At 37.7% G+C, this 16,104-nt stretch overlaps 1 pseudogene; it reads right to left on the bottom strand.

Moving 5' to 3' along the window:
- Nucleotides 1-16,104, bottom strand: part of LOC105756496 (UPF0061 protein ETA_18310-like) — a 67,808-nt pseudogene that overhangs the window by 37,666 nt on the left and 14,038 nt on the right.

The raw sequence follows: 16,104 nt of genomic DNA, 5'->3' as shown, positions 1-16,104 counted from the left end.
GACCAGATTTACTGGCCTGACAGACTGGAGAAACTCCAAGACTATGGCCCCCAGACACCCTTTTAGCTCAGTGGTGAAGTCACTCCTGAGGTTCATCATTCAGCCGTGGACTGGACAGCCCCATAAAACAAAATGGGACTAACGATGCACAGCAGTCCATGGACAAGGACTAGAAGACAGGAGGGGACAGGAAAGCTGGTGATAGGAAACCTAAGAGTGAGAAAGGACAGTGTTAATGTGTTGTGAGGTTGTTAACCACTGTCATAGGGCAATATGTGTACTATTTAATGAGAAACTCTTTGTTCTGCAAACCTTCATCTAAGGTACCAAAAAAAAAAAAAGAATTATCTATGTGAGATCAAACTGACAACAGGAACTCAAAAGTTTTGCTGGGAAGCCTAGGGGCCAGTGAGTTGAAGATAATGGTGATGGAATAATTTGGAAAAGGATAGTGAGAATAGCAGCACAACTGGAAGAATATAATCAAAGTCACTGAATTGTACATGTAAAAACTTTGGAAATGGTATAACTTTGGCTATGTATATTTTCACCAAAAAAAAAAAAAAAAGTCCTCCAAAGTTGAGAATGGAGAGTGTGACTGTTGACATGTCAAGGGGTTGTTAACCAATGTCATAAAACAATATGTGTACTGACCGTTTAATGAGAAACTATTTGTTCTGTAAACCTTCATCTAAAGTACAATTAGAAAAAGGTGGGGGAGCTACACAGAAATATCGTATGATCCAGGAATCCCATTCCTAGGAATATATCTTAGAGAAATAAGAGCCATCACATGAATAGACATATGCACACCCATTTTCATTGCAGCATTGTTCACAATAGCAAAAAGATGGAAACAACCAAGGTGCTATCAAGAGATTAATGGAAAAACAAACTACGGTACATTCACACAACAATAAATAACTGATGAATCTGCAAAGCATCTCACAACATGGATGAATCTGGAGGACATTATGCTGAGTGAAATAAGTCAATCACAAAAGCACAAATATTGTATGAGACCACTACTATAAAAACTCATGAAAAGATTTAAATACAAAAACAATCTTTGATGATTACGAGGGAGGGGAGGTAGGGAGGGAAAAACACTAAATGGACAATAGATAAATGGTAACTTTGGTGAAGGGTAAGACAGTACACAATACTGGGGAAGCCAGCACAACTTGTCCACGTCTAGGTCATGGAACCTCCACAGACACATCCAAACTCCCTGAGGGATCAAATTGCTGGGCTCAGGGCTATGGGGACCATGGTCTCAGGGAACACCTAGCTCAATTGGCATAACATAGTTAATAAAGAAAATGTTCTACATTCTACTTTGGTGAGTAGCATATGGGATCTTAAAAGTTTATGAGCAGTCACTGGTCTCACCCCATCTGGTCCAAGGGAGAAAGGAGAAAACCAAAGACACAAGGGAAAGATTAGTCCAAAGGACTAATGGACCACAAGTACCACAGCCTCCACCAGACTGAGTGCAACACAACTAGATGGTGCCTGGCTACCACCACCAACTAACTGCTCTGACAGGAATCACAACAGAGGGTCATGGACAGAGCCGGAGAAAAATGTAGAACAAAATTCTAACTCACAAAGAAAAAAAAGAAGACCAGACTTACTGATCTGACAGAGACTGGAGAAACCCTGAGAGTATGGCCCCCGGGCACCCTTATAGCTCAGTTATGAAGTCACTCCTGAGGTTCACCCTTCGGCCAAAGATTAGACAGGCCCATAAAACAAAACAAGACTAAATGGGCACAACAGCCCAGGGGCAAGGACGAGAAGGCAGGAGGGAACAGGAAACTTGGCACTGGGGAACCAAAGTTTGAGAACGGGAGAGGGTTGACATGTCATGGGGTTGGCAACCAATGTCACAAAACAATATGTGTATTAATTATTATTAATGAGAAACTTGTTTGCTCTGTAAACCTTCATCTAAAATACAATTAAAAAATTAAAAAGAAATCAGCATCTGAGTGTGAAAGCATAATACCAATCTGATATAAGATAGTCAAATGATTCAGCCTTACTAATTCATAAAAAAATCAGGATAAAAAAATGTTCCCCCTTTCTAAAAAAGCTACTCATGATAAGTTCAAGAAGACAAAGAATGGACTTCTGTAAATTTTTTTTCCGTAAGCAATGAAGAAGACAAACCTAAGTTTGAATTACAAAAAAAAAAAAAAAAAAAACAAACCCGTTGCCGTCGAGTCAATTCCGACTCATAGAGACCCTACAGAACAGAGTAGAACTGCCCCCAGAGAGTTTCCAAGGAACACCTGGTGGATTCAAACTGCCGATTTTTTGGTTAGCAATCATAGCTCTTAACCACTATACCACTAGGGTTTCCTTGAATTTAAAGGATCTGTATTTTTTGTGACTCATTCCATTCAGATCACTTTGTTTCAAAGAAGATCACTTTGTAGAAGACAAAAAGTCTAGATTAGTCCCCATACATTGCTAGTTAGAAGTTACATTTACGTTCCCTTCACTCCCTGCATGCCTTTGACTTTTCTCCATATTCTAGACAACATCTTCCTGATTAACTGTTAGAAGGCATTCCAGCAGTCTGTTTTTAGTCTTCTCCTGTTGTTAGGACACAATCTCATGCATAGGGACTTAGTGGCTACTTTGTAAGCAAAACAAGAGCGACATCACTCTCTTCCATTGCATGAGAATAATGCTAACTGTGTGTGTGCAGTGCCAAGAGGGATGAAGGGGGGATGTGAAACATGGGTGAATTGTTAAAGCTGTAAAGGACTTGGGTGGGAGGGAGAAGTCTCTAGAATTATAAACCATGAAATCCACTGATTAGGCCAGTGGTTGTCTCTTCCCACTTAGCCAGGCAGAAGAGCCCAGAGACCACAGTCTAATTGCTGTTCACGTGGCAAAGCCAAAAAACTTTCCATAACTAGTGGGAAGAATTATACCAGCTTTGGTGAGATACCAATGAAGCATACTGCAAGTAAATTATTGATTTATACGAAAAACATAGTATAAACATTGTGGGATACGTGGAGGACCTTAAGAACTACCAGCCATCTCTTAACCAAACTTTGAAAACCACCGACCTGTATCATTTCCCCCAGTCCATCCATCTGCTGAGGACCAATGTGTTTTTCATGCAACAGATCCAGGCTTTTCATGAGTAAACCTAGTTTTATACTGCCATGTGGCTGGGGTTTCCATCTGTGCTGAACATAGTGAGCACTTGTTACTTCCCATACTGACCATGGAACACCAGCAGCTGACTCTGACCAGCCCTGCTTTCAGCTCCACTTAACATTCACATATGGAATTAAAAACTACCAGCTGCTGGAGCCAATAGGTAGAGATTAGCATCTTAGTATCAAAATGCCAGTTCAGCTCCAGGATGAAGGAAGCCTTTTGTTTCTGCCAACCAATTCACATTTCCTTGAGTCTTTTGGTTTTGTTTTCCAGAATGACAACTTCTTAAATATAATCTGTGAAGCTTGTCTCTTTAGCATGACACAAGCAGCCATGAAAAAGACCATGTGAAAGCAAATTTTTTAACTGATTTTCAAGGTCCTTCAGGAATTCAGCATAAGGTTCTTCAGTGTCAAGTGGTGTTACCTTAAATGTTTCTGCCTTTTTAAAAAAAAGTATGTATAATATGAAATAAAATGTTTTAGACTTAAAAAAAAATTTTTCCACATTATCCTAACTCCTATTTTCCTTCTTCAGAGACTAAAAACCCCAGATGCATAAGTGTTATTACTTGCAAATATTCTTGTGATAATTTAAATATATTATTTTACTATAAAAAATATATATATACAACTTTCCAGGTAATAAATACAACATCCATTGGGAAACCAATGCTGTAAGGGAAAAAAATGAGGAGCAAAGCAAGCAAAATATTGGTGACAATTAGAATTAAAAATATTAATAAGCTTGATTTTAATCATAATTATATAATGACTAAGCTGATGGCATAATTTGAGACTACAAAAAAAAAAAAAAAAAAAGCCAAAACTATACTACAAGTCTACCCTTCCATTCCCTGGATAGGTGAAGAAAAGAATGCGCAAGGGGAAAATTGGAGCAACAAACTATCTCTGGATGGAAATTTTATGTCCCTGAAGATCCTTGTAGGAAGGTCAAGATGAGAAGCAAAGTATTAGAAATTTTCTCAAATGGGAATGGCAATAGCTAATTCCACTGGCTAGAGTTTACTAAATACTAAAAAGCTGACGAATTCTCTTCCATCTCATCTATCTATCTGTCTTTCTGTCCATCCGTCCATCCACCCATCCATCCATCTCTGGTCTTTCCTCATTCTGCTTAAGAAAGAGTAATGAACAAGTGCGATTGATAACTTAGATCTTGGCAGTAAGGGAGAAGATCTCTAACTGTGGACCAGTTAACTCTGCTCTGTTTGATGAATACAAGCTACACTTTTAATCCTAACCAGTCATTTTGTTAATAGATGGAAGATCAGTCAGGAAAATACTATCCATGCAGAAGCCTTTTCTCACATTATTCTTCTCCCAGATCCTACACATACTTCAAACTCAAACTCAAGTAGCATGTCCTACACAAAGCCTCCTCTGATCCGTCCAGTGGTATTGTATTATTATTACCTCCATTTTATAGAAGGGTAAACTGAGAGCGGAAGTAACTTGTCCAAGGGCACAGAACTATTAAGTGTCAGATACTCGAACTCAAACCCATGTCTGTCTGACAACATATTCTATGCTCTTAACTACAACACTATACACCCTCTCCTCACTTATCGACATGGCTAGGTTCCAAAGACCAGATAGTTATGCAAAATCAGCATTATGTGAAAATGGAGGATGGCCACATCAGATCCAAAAATAGAGGGTGACAACATCATTACATAACTGCCAAATTACATCATTACATAACTAACAAACCACTGAGAATCACGGCCCAGCCAAGTCGACACATAACCTTAACCATCACAGCCAGCATTACTCTTGCCTTGTACCTCAGCGTTTGTTACTGCCAGATGTATGTTCTTAGTGCACAAAATAGTCGTATAGATTTTTTACTATTGTCATAAATGAGAAATGTTGGATAACGAGACAGTTGATAAGTGAAGAGAAGGTGTACTTCATGTCATCTTTTGTAATATGTAAGTTTGTTGAGGTCAGAAACCATTAAAGACTCATTTTTTTATAACTTATGGCACCTGGAAGGTAGAGTGGACACATAAATGCCCATTTTATAAATGAACACAATTCTACTTCTAATGCCAAAGATGAGAAATTGAAGATTTCTACCAACTTTTGCAGTCTGAAATTGATTAAACATACCATCAAGATGCACTGATAAATACTGGTGATTGGAATGCAAAAGTTGGAAACAAAGAAGAAGAACTGGTAGTTGTAAAATATGGTCTTGGTGATAGAAACGACACCAGAGATCCCATGATAGAATTTTGCAAGACCAATGACTTATTCATTGCAAATACCTTTTTTCAACAACATAAACAGCAACTATACACGGGGATATCACCGGATAGAATACACAGGAATCAAATCGACTACCTTTGTGGAAAGAGATAATGGAGAAGCTCGATATTAACAGTCAGAACAAAGCCGGGGGCTAACTGTGGAACACAACATCAATTGCTCATACGCAAGTTCAAATTGAAGCTGGAGAAAATTAAATCAAGTCCACAAGAGCTAACATATGACTCTGAGTATATCCTACCTGATATTAGAGACCATCTCAAGAATAGAATAGATCTGACACATTGAACACTAATGACCAAAGACCAGACAAGTTGTGGGATGACATCAAAGACATCATACATGAAAAAAACAAAAGGTCATTTGAAAGACAGGAAAAAAAGAAAAGGCCATAATGGATGTTAGAAGAGACTGAAACTAGCTTTTGATCGTAAAGTAGCTAAAGTGAATGGAAGAAATGATGACGTGAAAGAGCTGAACAGAAGATTTCAAAGGGCAGCTCGAGAAGTATTATAATGAAAGTAAAAAGTAAAGTATTATAATGAAATGTGCAAAGACCTGGAGATAGAAAACCAAAAGGGAAGAACACGCTTGGCATTTCTCAAGCTGAAAGAACTGAAGAAAAAATTCAAACCTCAAGTTACAATATTACAGGATTCTACGGGCAAAATATTGAATGACTCAGGAGCATCAAAGGAAGATGGAAGAAGTACACAGAGTAACTGTACCAAAAAGATTTGGTCGACGTTCAAGCACTTCAAGAGGTAGCATATGATCAAGAACCAATGGTACTGAAGGAACAAGTCCAAGTTGCATTGAAGGTATTGGCGAAAAAGAAAGCTTCAGAACTTAACAACTGAGATGTTTCAACAAATGGATACGATGCTGGAAGCACTCGCTTGTCTATGCCAAGAAATTTGGAAAACAGCCACCTAGCCCACTGACTGGAAGAGATCCAAATTTGTACCCATTCTAAAGAAAGGCAATCCAAATGAATGTGGAAATTATCAAACAATATCATTAATATCACAGGCAAGTAAAGTTTTGCTGAAGATCATTCAAAAGCAGCTGCAGCAGTGCATCAACAGGGAACTGCCAGAAATTCAAGCTGGATCCAGAAGAAGACATGGAACAATCAGATGTATCTTGTCTGAAAGCATAGACCAGAAAGATGTTTACCTGTGTTTTATTGACTATATAAAGGCGTTCATCTGTGTGGATCATAACAAACTATGGATAATATTGCAAAGAATGGGAATTCCAGAACACTTAATTGTGCTCATGAGGAACCTGAATATAGATCAGGAGGCAGTCATTCAAACAGAACAGGGGGATACTACCTGGTTTAAAATCAGGAAAGGAGTGCAATCAGGAAAGGTGTGCATCAAGACTGTATTCTTTCACCATACTCATTCAATCGGTATGCTAAACAGATAATCCAAGAAGCTAGACTATATGAAGAAGAAGGTGGCATCAGGATTGAAGGAAGACTCATTAACAACCTGTGATATGCAGATGATAAAACCTTGCTTGCTGAAAGTGAAGAGGACTTGAAGCACCTACTGATGATCAAAGACTACAGCCATCAGTATGGATTACACCTCAACATAAAGAAAACAAACATCCTTACAAGTGGACCAATAAGCAACAACATGATAAACGGAGAAAAGACTGAAGCTGTCAAGGATTTCATTTTACCCAGATCCACAATCAACGCCCATGGAAGCAGCAGTCAAGAAATCAAATGACATACTGCACTGGGCAAATCTGCTGCAAAAGACCTCTTTCAAGTGCTAAAAAGCAAAGATGTCACTCTGAGGACTAAGGGGCGCCTGACTCAAGCCACTGTATGTTCAATCACCTCACATGCATGTGAAAGGCGGACAATGAACGAGGAAGACCAAAGAAGAATTGATGTCTTTGAATTATGGTGTTGGCAAAGAATATTGAATACACCATGGACTGCCAGAAGAATGAACAAATCTGTCTTGGCAGAAGTACAGCCAGAATGCTCCTTAGAAGCAATGATGGCGAGACTTCGTCTCATGTACTTTGGATATGTTGTTAGGAGGGACCAGTTCCTGGAGAAGGACATCATGCTTGGTAAGGTAGAGGGTCAGTGAAAAAGACGACGACCCTCAACGAGATGGACTGACACAGTGGCTACAACAATGGGCTCAAACATAGCAACAATTGTGAGGATGGTGCAGGGCCGGGCAGTATTTCGTTCTGTTGTACATATGAGTCAGAACCGACTGGATGGCACCTAACAACAACAATAGCAACAACATTCTGTACTATCTATAACCGTTTACAAACACATGTACACACACACACACACACAAATAAATCATACATACCTGGATTATAGGCCTCCAAAAAAACTAATGGACCGCAGTCAATTGTAATGGATAACAAACTAAAGTTATCAGTATTACAAACACCTAAAACAACACAAAATATTTCAAAAACATTAAAATCAAATAACATATTTTTCTTTTAATACTATAAAATCATCCAGAATAGAAAAGGTCATGGAAATGCATTCATTTCAGAGATAAGACAAAATTAGATTACCAAAATTAGATTTTCAACTGAAAGTTTAACTGGCGAAATCAAATAGCTTAACATATGTTAAAATTAAATATACTTTAAAATTAAATTTGGCCTTTCGTTTTGTAATTGCTTTCCCCAGAGATTTCAAATACTGCAGGGAAAAAAAGCCTCAAGAACTGGAATTTCCTCTTTTATTTAGCCTCAATTTCCAGTATTTGTTTTACAGATGTACATATATATATATATATATATATACACACACACACATATATATATATGTATGTACATTATATATATATATACATACATATATATATATAATTTGGAATGGAATTGAGAATAGAAAAGAAGTAAAATTCATTAATTTGCAAAAATTGTAAAAAGGGGAAAAGGTAACAATATGGATATGTACTGCCATAATAGTCACTGGCTGTGGGTCACTGTCACTATGGGCAGGGGGTGTGATCTCCTAGATGATGGACTTTCAGATGGGGACAGAGGGCGTGGTGGAAGGAAGTCACAGAATGGATATACCTGCCTAGTGTAGGCTATATGGGTAGGGTAGCAACACTGTCTACTATTTCAACCTTACTGAGATCAAGATGGTGTTTATCAAAATATTAAATGTACAGATTCTCTAATCCAGCCACTCCACTTCTAGGAATTTATCCTCAAAAACTTGCCTTCAAGAATGCAAAGATATAGTTACTTGGAGGGTCCCTGCAGCACGTTAATAACAGCAAAAACTTATAAATACCTACCTGATTCCTACTCCCACCTTAAGTGAGAGAAAGAAAGTACACGTGTAATAATTAAAGCAGATTTCTAAAAGTTTCCCATTTGGTATTTACTTAGAGACTCTAATACACATATGATTTGTGTTTTAGTTATTCTTAGCTCAAGCAAATATTCCTTTTAATGCACCCCCATGCAGTGCCTGGCTTCAAACATACAAGCCAGTCCTACTTCCTTGCAGGAGACATAATGTGTATCATAAAAAAAGTTTAAAAGAATTGAGAGAAAATGGTTGACAGTGATTACCTTAGGGAGCAGAACTCCTACTCGTTCTGTATTTTAAATTCTTTACCATAAGCATGTAGTACTTTTATAATTAAAATTTTAAAAATAGCTTTAAGGAGATCTAAACATAATATATACTTAAACATATAATCCTAAGAGCTTTACAGATAACAACATCTTCATCAGAGTGAAGATACTTCTTCTATTTTGTGTATACTGTTCATTCAAAACAATTTTAAACATAGAAAAATATTTCTCTGTTGCTAAATACAAATTTTTATATTAAAAATATTAAGAAGCATGAAAGCCCCATAAAACAAAACAGGACTAATGGCGCACAGCAGTCCAGGGACAAGGACTAGAAGGCAGAAGGGGACAGGAAAGCTGGTGACAGGGAACCCAAGGTTGAGTAAGAACAGTGATGACCTGTAGTGGGGTTGTTAACCATTGTCATAGGGCAACATATGTACTAACTGTTTAATGAGAAACTATTTTGTTCTGTAAACCTTCATCTAAAGGGTGAATAGCAGCACAACTGGAAGAGCATAGTCGATGTCACTGAATTGTGCACGTAGAAATTTTTGAAATGGTGTATCTTTGGCTATGTATATTTTCACCAAAAAAAAAAAGGTCGAGAAGGGAGAGGGTTGACATGTTGTGGGGTTGTTAACCAATGTCATAAAACAATATGTGTACTACTGTTTAATGAGAAACTATTTGTTCTGTAAACCTTCACCTGAAGTACAATAAAAAAAAAAATATTAAGAAGCTCAGGAGCAGGGATATTTTAAAACTACATAAAAGAAGTCCTCTACTACAACAACTTAATTCTATTTTATCATCAGAATAAAATATCAATAGATGAGCAAAACCAACAGACATCCACAAGGCAATAAGTTGTGCAGTCGCAGATACTACAACAGACAAAAAATCCTAAAATAAAATTTGGAAAATCTTCAGATTTAGGATCCTCCAATCATCGCATGAAAAGTGTTCAAAGGTAGGTCAAAAGATGACTAAAGGAATGGAAAATAATACATGTAAGAAAAGTGGAAGAAGCCAGAATGATTCATCCAGAATACAGAAAAGGATCAGACATAGTACTATAACTAGATTTTCTCCAACTCCAATAAGAAAAGTAAAAGATAGATTGGACTTCTTCATAAAAATTAAATACTTTTGAACATCAAAGGACTTTATAAACAAAGTTAAAAGACAACCTGTACATTGGGAGACAATTTTCAGGAACCATATATCAGATAAGGGTCTAGTATCCAAAATATATATAAAACTTCCACCGTTTAACAAAAAGACAATCAACCCAATCTAACAATGGGCAAAAAACTTAAACACACATTTCACCAAAGAAGATATCCAAATAGCCAACAAGCACATGAAAAGATGCTCAACATCATTAGTTATTAGGCAGATACAAACCAAAATCACAATGAGATATCACTTCACCCCCATTAGAATGTCAATGATCAAAAAAACGGGAAACAATAGTTGTTGTTGAGGTTGTGGAGAAAGTGGAACCCTCACCCACTGCTGGTGGGAATGTAAAATGGCATAGACATTTGGCAGTTCCTCAAAAGTTGAACACAGAATTACCATATGAGCCAGCAATCCCAGTCGTAGGTATATACCCAGAAGAAATTAAGGCAGGAATGCAAACAGAAACCTGTACACCTATGTTCATTGTAGCACTTTTCAAGTTAGTCAAAGTGGAAACAACCAAAATGTCCATCAACAAATGAACAGATAAAATGTAGTATACACATACAACAGAATCTTAAGTAGCTGTGAAGAGAAATGAAGTTCTGATGCATGCCACAACATGGATGAAGCCTGAAAACATCATGCTGAGTGAAACAAGTAACACACAAAATGACAAATACTGTATAACCTCAGTTAAATGAAATAAGCAAATATATACAAACCAAAGATTATTAGTGGTTTCCAGGGATTGGAGTGGGGGAAGGGAAAAGGGGAGTCTGCTTAAGGGGCACTGAGTTTAAGTTAATGGTGGTGGAATGACATGGAAAGGGTAAGAATGGTCACATAATTTGTAGAATGTAATCAATGTCACTGAATTGTACATGTAGAAATTACTGAGATAGCATGCTTTGTTATGTATACTTTCACTATAACAAAATTATAAATAGAAAATAATAATAATGTGTACAGTCAGGATGTAGTACATGTTCTTTTTTTCTCGGTATCTTTCAAATAAAATAACTTTCTTATCTATGTCTTGTTTATCAAAGGTTTCACATTATCATCCTCTTAACAAAATGTTCACAACGCTCTACACTTAATTTCCTAATATTGTTTTATAACTTTGAAGTTGTAACCTCTAATGATGATGGCCAATGAGAGAAAACAGAGTATTGTCCTTACTCTTTAAAACTTAGCACATATCTATCAGGTTCTTTGACATCTACCAAGGGAAAATGTTCCTGTATGATGAAGTCTAATAATGTCCTGGGGATAAAAAGGAGAGCACATCAGTGTTCTTCAGAATACTATAACAAATATCCAATCACCTAAATCCACCCTTGACATTTAAAATTTTTTTAATTTAAAAATTAAAGTAACAGAAGGCGGGGCCAACATGGCGGAGTAGTCTGACACTTCTGGGGGTCCCTCTTACAACAAAGAGCTGAAAAAACAAGTGGATTGATGATATATGACAACCTAGGAACCCTGAACATCAAAGGCAAAGTTGAGGAATCTCACTCAGTGGCAGGGGGAGGAAGAGATGGTTCTGAAGCAGCGAGGAGTTGCCAGACCTGACCTGGCAGGAGCTGGTGCCCTGAGGGCCAGATCGGCTGGGGTGCGCAACGAGGCAAGCAGTGGCGTTTGGGACATGCTTTCCACGTCAGGAGAGATTGAGCGGTGGAGAGTCTGCTCAGGTCTCCAGAGTCAGTGAAAAGCAGCGCTAAATTGGCAAAAGAAAAGTACATGCATTTAACCTACCATGTGGATCAAAAAACACCCCGTTTAGGAAGAACCTCTCTCCCATTTACCTGCTCCCTCCCTGCTTTGCACTGGGTCCCAGCTGGCTTCAGCGATGTCACATCCCCTAGACTGGAAGTAGGACCTGTTACATGCTCTGAGCCATTCTCCCAGCCTTGGAGAGGGAACAAATTAACAAACAGAAAAAAATAATCTGTCAGCTCCCCCTAAGCTGGGAACTCAGGGCAGGCACAGCTCCTTTGCCTAGGCACAGGCATAAGGGGTACACACACTTTGAATGCCTTTCACCCCTGCATAGACCTGTGTGGGCCCATTTCAACAGCGTAGGCCCTCATTAGCACAGTACAACAGGGTGTATACCTGAAGCCTAACTTCAGTGTAGCAGCTATATGGTGGAGTGGCAGGTTTGTGAGATTTGATACCACTCTGTCCATTAATCACCTACCCACATAAGAGGCCAGAGGATTGGTAGCTCCACCTATGCCACCTAGCCACCTGTGACAGGGGTCCAAGAATAAGTGGTGCCTCCCAGTCCTTACAGCCAATAGCACTGGGTGCCCATAGTCTGGCTGCAAAACCCACTCACCTATGCACTCTAGGCAACAGGGACATGCTTTCCTCCCAGACACCCAGGGGCAGCTGTCAGCACCATGCCTTGCTCAGTGCATAACCCCCTACTGCAGCCAGATACCTGTGCCTACTCCAATCACCCCTCCCCATGTAGGACTGTCGGTGGGAGCCTGCACCACACACTTGGTGACCGACTATCTGGACACCTGAGCTGAAACCATACAAGAAAAGTAAACAGACTCCTGGGCTCACATACCTAGTAACAGATCTAACCACCTGGTGACAGGACGCTAGAACTTCAAAGGCATCAATGATCAAACTAGCTCACATGAGCAGCCTATTTGGGCATATCAAAACAAAACAAAACAAGAAGCTAGGACACAGTAACCAAATATAAAATAAATATAATAACTTATTGATGGCTCAGAGACAACAGTCAATATCAAATCACATAAAGAGGCAGATCATGATGGCTTCAGTAAGCGACCAAAACATAGAAGAAATTTTCCAGAGGAAGAGAACTTCTTGGAATTACCAGAGGTAGAATACAAAAGATTAATATACAGAACTCTTCAAGATATTAAGAAGTAGATCATTCAAAATGCAGAACAAGCCAAGGAACATACAGACAAAGCAACACAGGAACTTAAGAAGATTACAGAAGAGCACGATCACAAATTTAACAGGCTGTAAGAATCCATAGAGAGAAAGCAATCAGAAATCCAGAAGATTAACAATAAAACTTCAAAATTAGGCAACTCAATAGAAAGTCACAGCAGCAGAATTGAGGCAATGGAAGTCAGAATTAGTGAGACTGACGATAAAGCACTTGACACTAACTTATTTGAGGAAAAATCAGATAAAAGGATTTAAAAAAATGAAGAAACCCTAAGAATTATGTGGGACTTTATCAAGAGGAATAACCTACAAGTTATTGCAGTAGAAGAACAGATGCAAATGACAGAAAATACAGGGAGAACTGTTGAAGATTTGTTGGCAGAAAACTTCCCTGTTATCGTGAAAGATGAGAAGATATCTATCCAAGATGCTCATCAAACCCCACAGAGGGTAGATTCCAAAAGAAAGTCACCAAGACATATTATAATCACTTGCCAAAACTGAAATAAAGAGAGAATTTTAAGAGCGGCTAGGGATAAACAAAAAGTCATTTACAAAGAAGAGTCAATAAGACTAAGCTTGGACTACTCAGCAGAAACCATGCAGGAAAGAAGGCAATGGGATAACATATATAACATCGTGAAGGAAAAAGATTGCCAGCCAAGAATTACATATCCAGCAAAATGGACTCTCAAATTGAATGGCAAAGTAAGGGCATTTCTAGATAAACCGAAGTTTAGGGAATTTGTAAAAACCAAACCAAAATTACAAGAAATACTAAAGGGAGTCCTCCAGTTAGAAAATCAATAACATAACAACCCAAGACTAGAACACAGGACAAAGCAACCAGATATAAACTCAGATAGGGAAGTCACAAAAATAAAGCTAAAATGCTGAAAAAAGAGAAACAGAGACATCAATACATAAAAGATGAAAACATTAAAACAAAATGAAGGGCTAAAAAATGCAGTCATAGATCTTTCATATGGAAAGGAAGGCAAGGTGATATAAAGAAATAAAAGATTGGTTTAAACTTAGAAAAACAGGGGTAAATATTAAGGTAACCACAAAGGAAACTAACAATTGTACACATCAAAACAAAAAACGAGAAAAACATAGAGACTCAGCAAATACAAAATCAACAACAATGAAAAAGATGGAAATAAAATACATAAAGAAAATAACTCAGCACAGAAAATTAAGAGGAACAAAGAAACTGTCAACAACACACAAAAAAAGACATGAAAATGACAGCAGTAAACTCATACCTATCAATAATTATGCTGAATGTAAATAGACTAAATGCACCAATAAAGAGACTGAGAGAGGCAGAATGGATTAAAAAAAATACGATTCATCTATATGCTGCCTACAAGAGACACACCTTAGATTTAAAGACACAAACAAACTAAAACTCAAAGGATGGAAAAAACTATATCAAGCAAACAACACTCGAAAAACAGCAGGAATGGCAATATTAATCTCTGACAAAAAAGACTTTAAAGTAAAATCCACCACAAAGGATAAGGAAAGACACCATATAATGATTAAAGGGTCAATACACCAGGAGGACATAACTATAATAAATATTTACGCACCCAACAACAGGGCTCCAAAATACATAAAACAAACTCTAACAGCATTGAAAACAGAGATAGACAGCTCCACAATAATAGTAGAAGATTTCAACACATCACTTTCGGTGAAGGACAGAACATCCAGAAAGAAGCTCAGTAAAGACATGGAAGATTTAAATGCCACAATCAACCAACTTGATCTCATAGACATATACAGAACACTCCACCCAACAGCAGACAAGTATAATTTCTTTTCCAATGCACATGGAACATTCTCCAGAATAGACCACATATTAGGCCATAATGCAAGCCTCAACAACATCCGAAGCATCGAAATATTACAAGGCATCTTTTCTGACCATGAAGCCATAAAAGTAGAAATCAATAACAGAAAAAGCAAGGAAAAAAAATCAAACACATGGAAACTGAACAACATCTTTCTCAAAAACTACTGGGTTATAGAAGAAATTAAGGACAGAATAAAGAAATTCACAGAATCAAATGAGAATGAAAACACACCACCAGAACCTTTGGGACACAGCAAAAGCAGTGCTCAGAGGTCATATATAGCAAGAAATGCACACACCCAAAAAGAAGAAAGGGTCAAAATCAAAACATTAACCCTACAACTCGAACTAACAGAAAGAGAGCAGCAAAAGAAGCCCTTGGGCACCAGAAGAAAGCAAATAATAAAAATTAGAGCAGAATTAAATTAAATAGAAAATAGAAAAACAATTGAAAATGTTAACAATACCAAAAGCTGGTTCTTTGAAAAGATCAACACAATCAATAAAACACTGGCCAAACTGATAAAAGAAAAACAGGAGAAGAAGCAAATAAACCAAATAAGAAATGAGATGGGCCATATCACAACAGACCCAAATGAAGTCAAAAGAACCCTAACAGAATACTATGAAAAATTATACTCTAACAAATTTGAAAACCTAGAGGAAACAGACAAATTTCTAGAAACACATTACCTACCTAAATTAACACAAACAGAGGTAGAGGTAGAGAGATAGATAGCTCCACAATAATAGTAGGAGATATCAACACACCACTTTCGGTGAAGGACAGAACATCCAGAAAGAAGCTCAATAAAGCAAAAACTAAATAAACGTATAACGAAAGAAGAGCTTGAAAAGGTAATTTTAAAACTTCCAACAAAAAAACCTCCTGGCCCTGATGGTTTCACTGGAGAATTCTACCAAACTTTCAGAGAAGAGTTAACATCACTACTACTAAGGGTATTTCAGAGCATAGAAAAGGATGGAATACTCCGAAACTCATCCTATGAAGCCGGC

Source organism: Trichechus manatus, unplaced genomic scaffold (genome assembly GCF_000243295.1).
Source record: "Trichechus manatus latirostris isolate Lorelei unplaced genomic scaffold, TriManLat1.0 scaffold00075, whole genome shotgun sequence".
NCBI lineage: Eukaryota > Metazoa > Chordata > Mammalia > Sirenia > Trichechidae > Trichechus > Trichechus manatus.
This window is presented reverse-complemented; position numbering and strand designations above follow the sequence as displayed.